An 8,767-nucleotide genomic window follows, 5' to 3' on the forward strand; every position below is an offset into this window, starting at 1 on the left:
ATCCTGTCAATCGATTGCCAAATCGATTGATTCAGCCCAGGATTCTGTTTTCATTAAAAACCTTCACCCCAATCGATTTCCCAATCGATTGGCTCAGTGAAAATCCTCAGTTTGAGTTAGATGATTGATTACTCATTAACTTATCCATGTCTTGATTTGTTATGTGTTAATTAGGAGATTGAGAACTTCATTTTACTTTCATTTTTAATTGGCAAAGTATTGTATGAACTTTTCGCATATTGAAAATCCTGTTAAGGTGCATGCTTAGTTGAAAAGTTATTTTGAGCATTTAAAAACTTAATTGCTATGTGTTAACTGTTATTTTTTTGGTTGGTGACCCTTTACATTTATTGTGGAAATCTGGGCTTTGCCCTCAGATGAGAGTCAGGACGGTCCTACCGGTTCGTACCCTACGGACGGGAATGGAGATGGGAACGGTTGACTGCAGTTACGTTAGGAGGATCTCACGGGGCGCGTGGAGATACTCAAGGTGTATAGCTTTTTGGTAGGATGATCAGATTCGGGTGATGTATAGGGACTAGGTGTCCTTCTTTTTGGATTGGAGTATTTTTAGTTTGGAAAACTGTACTTATACTAATATTGTCAGTTTGACATCTCATTGAATGAGTTCCATGTACCATTCGTTGCTGTGTAAATAGTTTGGATTTATAATTGGAGAAACTTTTCCGCTGTTTGTAAATTATAATGACTCAATTATTTATCCAAAGGCATTTTCCTGATTTAATTCTTTGTTTGTTGTTAATTACTTTTAAAAAAAAAATATACCTTCGCTTTGAAAAACGGGGTGTTACATTGGAGATCTTCAATCACCATTAAAGGGAGATCAATCTTTAATATGTATCCATATATATCTTCGTGAGTAATTATGCGTATCTTGGTATAAGGACAGGGAAGCTGATGATACTATGATCAGAACATATCTTCGAGACTTTCAAACAGGAAGCAGATTTAGGATGTTCATCAGAGGATGCACAAATGCTCAATCTTATTTTGAGCGTTGACTTTCATTATATCGTTGACTTCTTTCAAAGCATACAACATAAATCAGATTCATATGATTAGATGCTTGAATTGATGATGTGATTATCAGAGGCAGACGATCACTTGCTTGTTAAGCGTATCAGAGGAAGACAATCACTTGCTTTGTTAAGTTTATCAGAGGCAGATAATCACTTACTTTGTCAGTCTTATTAGAGGCAGACGAATAGAGCAAATATGCATTTAGTAGAGGCAACCGAAACATAACATATCATGTATTTCTAGATTCACCAAAACCAAAATATTGCTTGTATTATCGGAGTCAGCCAACAAAGAATGTTGCTCGCGTCACTAGAGTCGCGTATTAGAGCATGTACATCAAACTTAGAAGAACCAAGTGAAGTGAAGCCTTGTTGTTCATTTGTCTTCGTCCAAGTACAAGAGAATACGACATTAATATAACTCTTTGTCTTCTAATTTAAACTATGCACTTAACGCATACAGCTAGAAGATAATTGTTCTTTATTTGTTTGTTTTTGTTATCATAAAAACATCAACAAAAGGATTGTAGCTAAAACCACTTTTGCACTAACAGAACACACCAAAATCTAGTTCCGGGCGAAGGTAATTAGCTTATAAAAAATATGTTGCATAGACTTATATAGCCAATTAGATAAATAATTAATTAGTTTTAAATAATTAATTAATTAGTGTAATTAACCAACTAAGACAGTGACAAAGCTAGCCTAATTTCTATGAGGGGGACAAATATATAAAGACAAAATATAATATATTTTTAAAACTAATATAATAAATTTAATTAGTGAAGAAAAAATATAATAATTTTTACTTATATCAAATGTAAATTAAAACCACGACAAAGAAAAGTAGTATTCACGATGTTTTAAGAAATCAAACTTATCTGTTATTTAATATATAATAACTAGTAATGTCTTTTTAGATATAAACAATTAAATTATTTAAATGAAATTTATCATTAATTTTATTTATGAGTCATATATTGACGTTTTTTAATTATTAAAAATGTTTAATTTGAAGTTGGAATTGAGATAAAAAGTGTTAAAATAATACAAATAAATATATCAATTATGTAATAACTTTTTTACTTTGTTGTTTCTCTTAATGTTTAATAAATTTATTTGAGGTAGTTAACTTTATACTACTCTGATTGTTAAACATAAAACTATATTTACTTATTACAAAAATTAATATTATATGAGTAGCCAAAACTACCCTATAAAAATGAAAGGCCTCTAAACAAAAATATTATTAAAAAATGACGGATTTAGCCTCTATGTCATGGTTGTAATAGTTTATACCATTAAACTCCTAAAGATTATACTTTTACCAACAATTTTAATTTTATTTTTTTAACCTATATTTACTAAGAAATCCGTTGTTTTAGTGATTTCCCTTTAATCCTTCAATATAAGTGATTTTCCTTTAATAATTATGCTTATCTAGTCATACCAATGTTGATTTTTAGGAGTGGTTTCAGAAAAAAAAAGTCCTCCAAAAAAAAAAATTTAATGCCTACGAGGTTTAGGTGAAAAGTTTTAAAAGCTCTCCAAATCACAAAATCATATTTTACATATAACTATTAAATTTTCTTTTTCAATCTCAAAAGATAAAAGAAGTTCATAATTGTTCTTTTAATTCTTATGCGTGAGCATGAGTGTATGCATACTTTCATAATACATTCTTTAGAGATGATTCTAATCAATATATCATGTCATAGCCATATACTATTGAAGTAGCTATCATTTCTTCATTTTGTATATTTTAAAATTAATAATACTAATAACACACTCTTTAACACACATTTTTAAAAATATATTCTTTGATTGATTAAAATTCACAGAGTCTCGCTAAATTCATATGAGACCCACATAATTTAGTGAAATCTACGTAAGTTCAAACCAATCATATATAGTGTATTAGAAAGTTTGTGTTAGTGATTATATTACTAACACTTCTCTTTTAAAATTTATTCTTTGGTTAAATAAGAGTTGGTCCATGTAGTTGTTGGAACCATTACATTTAGAGTTTTGATGTTAATAAAAGTATTTTATGAGAACAATATATTTGACTTTAAAGAGTATGAAAGAAGATTAATGTTTTTGAAGAAAATCTAAAACAAGATTTGATTCAAATTTATAATTGAAAAAAATCTAAAATAAGATTTGATTCCAAATTATAATTGATGAAAATCTAAAATAAGATTTGATTCAAATTTATAATTGAAGAAAATCTAAAATAAGATTTAATTCAAATTTATAATTGATGAAAATCTAAAATAAGATTTGATTCATATTTATAATTGAAGAAAATCTTTAACCAAGTTGAAAAGAAGATACGGTCAAGATTTGAAGAATTTTTCAAAAAGATTTGAAGATTATTTGATCAACATTTGAAGAAGATTTAATTAAGATTTGAAGAAGATTTGATCAAGATTTATCTACAACAAAATATGGATAGAATCAATATGAAGAATTTACAAACGCAATGTGAACAAAATATGAATAGAATCAATATGAAAAATTTACAAACTCAATATACACAAAATAGGAACATAATCAAAATGAAGAATTTACCAACTCAATCTGAACAAGATACAACTCAGAATTAAACAAGGACTAAATTGAAGCCCAAATTTTTACTATTAATAGACACTCAAGGCTGAAGGAGAAAAGCATCGAAAAGAAGAAAAAGTAGAAGAACTCAAGCTCAAAGTTCTCAATTCATCTTAGAGTTCAAAGAGAGAAACACTTGTCCAGGTTAGAAATGTTTTCTGAGTGTTCTTTTCTTAGAGTGTGAGAGTTGTTATTATTATCAGCTTTGTTAGAAGCAACTACTCAAGTTGCAATCTTTTGTACTCAACCCGATAGTGGTTTAGTTCCTTCTTCAATTAGGGGTTGTCATGTTGTTAGCAGAATACTTGGCTTGCAGGGTCAAGGTGGTTAGTTCCTTCTTCAATCTAGGGTTAGTAGGTTGTTAGGAGAAGACTTGACTTGTAGGGTCAACGTGGTTAGTTCCACAAAAGTATGGCGTTGTCAAGTTGTTTGGGAAGACTAACTTGGAGGACCAGGTGCTTTGTAATTCAAGGTATTTAAATTAGTGGATTAAAGCCTTTTGAATGAAGGGACTGGATGTAGCCAAGTAATTAGTGAACCAGGATAAATATATGTGCCAAATTATTTATGCTTTCGTTGTTTACTGCTTTCGAATTCAATTGCTTCTTATCTAAGTAATTCATAAAAACCAACCAACCTTCATCAAAGCTATAAATGATTTAAAGTTAATGTTTAAAAGAATCAAAGTAGTGAATTTAAAACGGAAAATGCAAATCTGAAAACTGATATTACTGAACTTAAAATAGAGAATGCAAATCTGAAAATTGATATTACTGAAATTAAGATAGATAATGCAACTCTGAAAATTGATTTTATTGAACTTAAAATAGAAAATGCAAATCTGAAAACTATTATTGCTGAACTTAAGGCTGAAAATCTAACTCTGAAAAGTAATTATAGTTCAACATCAATTGAAAATTCCACATGTAACTCTGATAAGCATGAAGAAGTATTTCAAGATTTTATTGATAATGGTATAGAAAGAAGCAAGTATGCATCTATGGTTTATGAGGTTAGTAGCAATGGTAAAAGAGTGTTGCAAATGACTCATACCAGTCTTTCCCAAAGATGGTAGCACTTTCAGTTGGAAGCTCCATAATTTTTGCAAGGAAATCAGGTGTCAAGCGAATTTCATCACCTTTTAGTTAAGATAATGTGAGAGATTTGCCAGGGTAAGTCGTGGCAGCAAAATAGAAGGCTCAAATGACCTTGGGGTAATATTTCTCACTGATTTGGAGGAAGTTTGTCCAGCCAAGAGCATCAGTATAATGTTTGATGAAAACACTTTCAAGTTGGAGTTTGTCAAAAACAAAGTCTTCCAATCCCAATGGTGTTTCAATCCTTTTCTCATTGAAGGCAGATTCAAACTCATAGAAGATGAGGGGTGGAGTGAGTTTCTTTGGTTTTTTTTAGGAATAATAATTGGGAGGTTTTTGTGTGTTTACCTTTGTTTAGTGGGTAAGAGAAGTTTAGTGTGTTTACCTTTAGTTCCTGCCATTGGGGAGAGTTGGTTTGAATGAGTGAAGAAGTTTAGAATGAAATGAGTGAAGAAGTTTATTGAGGAAAAAGAGAAGTTATTAGATTTTTGAAAATGAAAAAAAGAGAGAGAAAGAGAGAGATACTACGAGGAGAGAAAGAGAGAAGTACAATGAGAGATAAAATTGAAATGATTGACATGTATTGGAAAAGATGAAATGTAGGGATAATAATATCCTAGGCTAAAATAGTTGTTACATTTACTTGGAAAAAAAATAGTTATGTTTAATTGCTGGCTGAAGATTTTTGATAATAACAACAAAAATGTAAGCAATTGCTTGGAGTCCGATGGAGAACGTTCTTGGTAGGGACCATAACATTCTGGTTTCCTTAACAATTGCTTGGATTTTTAATTTTTTTTTAATGAAATCAAAACGATCTTTCGCAAAGGATTTAGTAAAGATGTCAACAAATTGATTTTCAGTGTCAACAAAAATATAGTCAACATCTTTTTTGTTAACATGATCCCTAATGAAATGGTGTTTTATTTCAATATGTTTTGATCTTGAATGTTGAATGTGATTTTTAAAAAAATTAATTGTACTTGTGTTATCACAATAAATCGGAACACTTGAATAATTTACAGCTGAGACATTCAACTTTAGTTGTTGACAGTGAAATTGCATTTTTCTTTATGTATGACCAACTTATGAGTGCTTCTCCAAGAAATTGACATGCACCACTTGTGCTTTTTCATTCAATTTTGACCCTAACATAATCAACATTACAGTAAGCTACAAGATCAAAATGTGAACCTTTGTTATACCAAAGGCCAAGATCAGTATTACCAACAAGATATCTAAAAATTCATTTTGCTGCCATTAGATAATATTCTCTAGGGTAAGATTGAAATCTAGCACATAAGCCAACTGCAAAACCATATTTGGTCTGATGGTAGTTATATATTATAAAGAACCAGTCATCCTCTATATTCTTTTCAGAAATGGTTTTTCCTTTATCATCTTTGTCCAAATTTGAAGATGGATGCACGAGAGTTGCTATTAATTTGACTTCATTATTTTGTATATTTTGAAAAGATCTTTGAAACATTTTTGTTGACAAATAAAAATTCAATTTTCATATTGTTTGATTTGTAAGCCAAGAAAAAATCTTAATTCTCTCATCATGCTCATTTCAAATTCACTTTGCATGAGATTTGAAAAAATTTCACACATTTTTTCATTTTTGGAAGCAAAGATAATATCATCAAGATACACTTTAACTATTAATAAACCAGATTTATTTATCTTTCTTAAAAGTTTTATATCAATCTTTCCTCAAGAAAAACCATTTTTGATCAAGAAAGAACTCAACCTCTCATACGAAGCTCTAGGATCTTGCTTATGTCCATATAGAGATTTGGTGAGTTTAAAAACATGAATTGTTTTCATTTTATCTTCAAAACCCGGAGGTTGATGAACATAAACCTCTTAAAAAGTACTTTAATATCCATTTGAAAAAACACTCTTAACATGCATTTGAAAAAGTTTAATAAGATTATGAGATGCATATGCAAGTGAAGGGACTTGACATAGGTACCAAGTTGGTGGTGAACTAGTATAAAATCTGGCGTGTTATATTTTACTTATGAAATTCTTATGTTGTTGCTACCTTTGATCCTTTAAAAAAGTTAAGTCGCCATAACCAGAATTAGTTTAAGAGTTCAAAAGAAAAAAAATTAAATTTTGATAAACACAACTCAACCCCCTTTCTCGTGTTTAGTCACCATTAATTGGCATCAGAGCTTGATCTCAAGGATGAGCATTTTACAGTGTTTGAGAAAAGATCCAAGGATTCAACATGTCTGGATTTGGAGACGAAGTTGTTGAAGGAAACATCAACAAACCACCTTTGTTTGTTGGAGAGTGTTTTGAGTACTAGAAGGACAAGTTGATTAATTTCTTTATTTCACAAGTTCCTGAACTTTGTGACTTGGTAAAAGACAGTTAGATTGTTCCAACAAATGAAGATGGTACTGAAATTCCAAGAAACGAGATGAATGTTGTTTCATTTTGGCCTATACGTAATGCATTAGGGTGCTTGGCATGTGAGTCATGTTTGATATACTGTGCTGATTGTATATACATACTCAATTGTTGTTTGTGATTGTGCCGTAATTGCTACGTGTGATGATTGATTTTGTGTTGTAAGTGTTGAATGATTTTGAAACATTTTCAAAACTAAAAATCTGCACTTTTCACAGTTGTATTTGAATACGACATGACTGTATTCGAATACAACAACACAGTTTGTTTGGTTTTAAATATTTGTTGACTTTTGTCGTTATGTTACGACTTAAATATTTTATTCAAAAGTATTTCTTTCTTAATTTCTGAAAACGGGTTGTTACAATTATGGTATCAGAGCATTGGTTTGGATTTCTTTTGGGCTGTGGAGCTTTGGTTATAGATTGTATGTCAACCTGTAGGTTAGGAGTCGTTATCTGATCATGCATTGGGGTAATTTGTCTGAGTTGTCGGGTTCGATGTAGTTTCATTGTGTTGGTGTAGTTAGAAGTTAGTTTTGGAATTTTTCGAAGTGGTGCTGAGACTTCTTCTTGGTGTTGGTTTTGTAGGAAACAATGCCACTGTAACACCCCGATTTTTAACAGCACGAGTGTATTTTTTTTTTAAAACAAATTCATAAAAACAAAGAAATAAAGAAGAAAATACTTTTGGATAAATATTTAAGTCGTAACATAAAGACAAAGTCAACAAATATTTACAAACAGCAGAATAGTTTTTGAAATCACAATCCAAGGTATTCAAACATCAAATTACACCGGGGCTATGAGGTCTATCAGACATAGCTCATACCCCTGGGGTATTCTCAGTAGACATTTGTACAAAAGCACTGCCCCAAGAATTTTAACTCCCCACATCACATCAAAAAGTGGTACATGAAACCCATCAAAATAAAATGTCAAGCTAACAATACTGGTATAGGTACAGTCTTCCAAATTAAAATAAACACAACCCAAAAAGAAAGACATATAGTCCCTATACGTCAACCTAATCTGATCATTCTACAAAAACTATACATCCCGAGTAATCTTCATGCGCCCCGCAAGATCCTTCTAACACAACTCCAGTTAGGTGTGTCCAACTACATTCGCATCCACAGGGTACTGACCGGTAGGATGGTCCTGGTTCTCATATGAGGGCAAAGCCCAGATTTCCACAATAGTTGTAAAGGGTCACTAACCGAAATTAACAATTAACACATAACATTAAGTTTTTAAATGCACAAAATAACCTTTCAACTTAGGATGTACCTTAAAAGAGTTTCCATATGCCAAACATGCATAAACAAAGTTGAAAAATGAAGTTTTAAACAAAACTGTATTGTCGTATTCGAATACAGCATCTCTGTATTCGAATACAAGGCTGTTTCAGCAGTCAGTAGCAAAAACAACATGTCTTTATTCGAATACAACCTTCTGTATTCGAGTACAAATAAGTCAGTAGCAAAACAACATGTTTGTATTCAAATACAACAGTCTGTATTCGACTACACATCAGACAACTGCAGGAAAACAGCAAAATTCAGCTTTTTAAAGGGTTTCGAAATCATTCAAC

Source organism: Cicer arietinum, chromosome 1 (assembly GCF_000331145.2).
Source record: "Cicer arietinum cultivar CDC Frontier isolate Library 1 chromosome 1, Cicar.CDCFrontier_v2.0, whole genome shotgun sequence".
NCBI lineage: Eukaryota > Viridiplantae > Streptophyta > Magnoliopsida > Fabales > Fabaceae > Cicer > Cicer arietinum.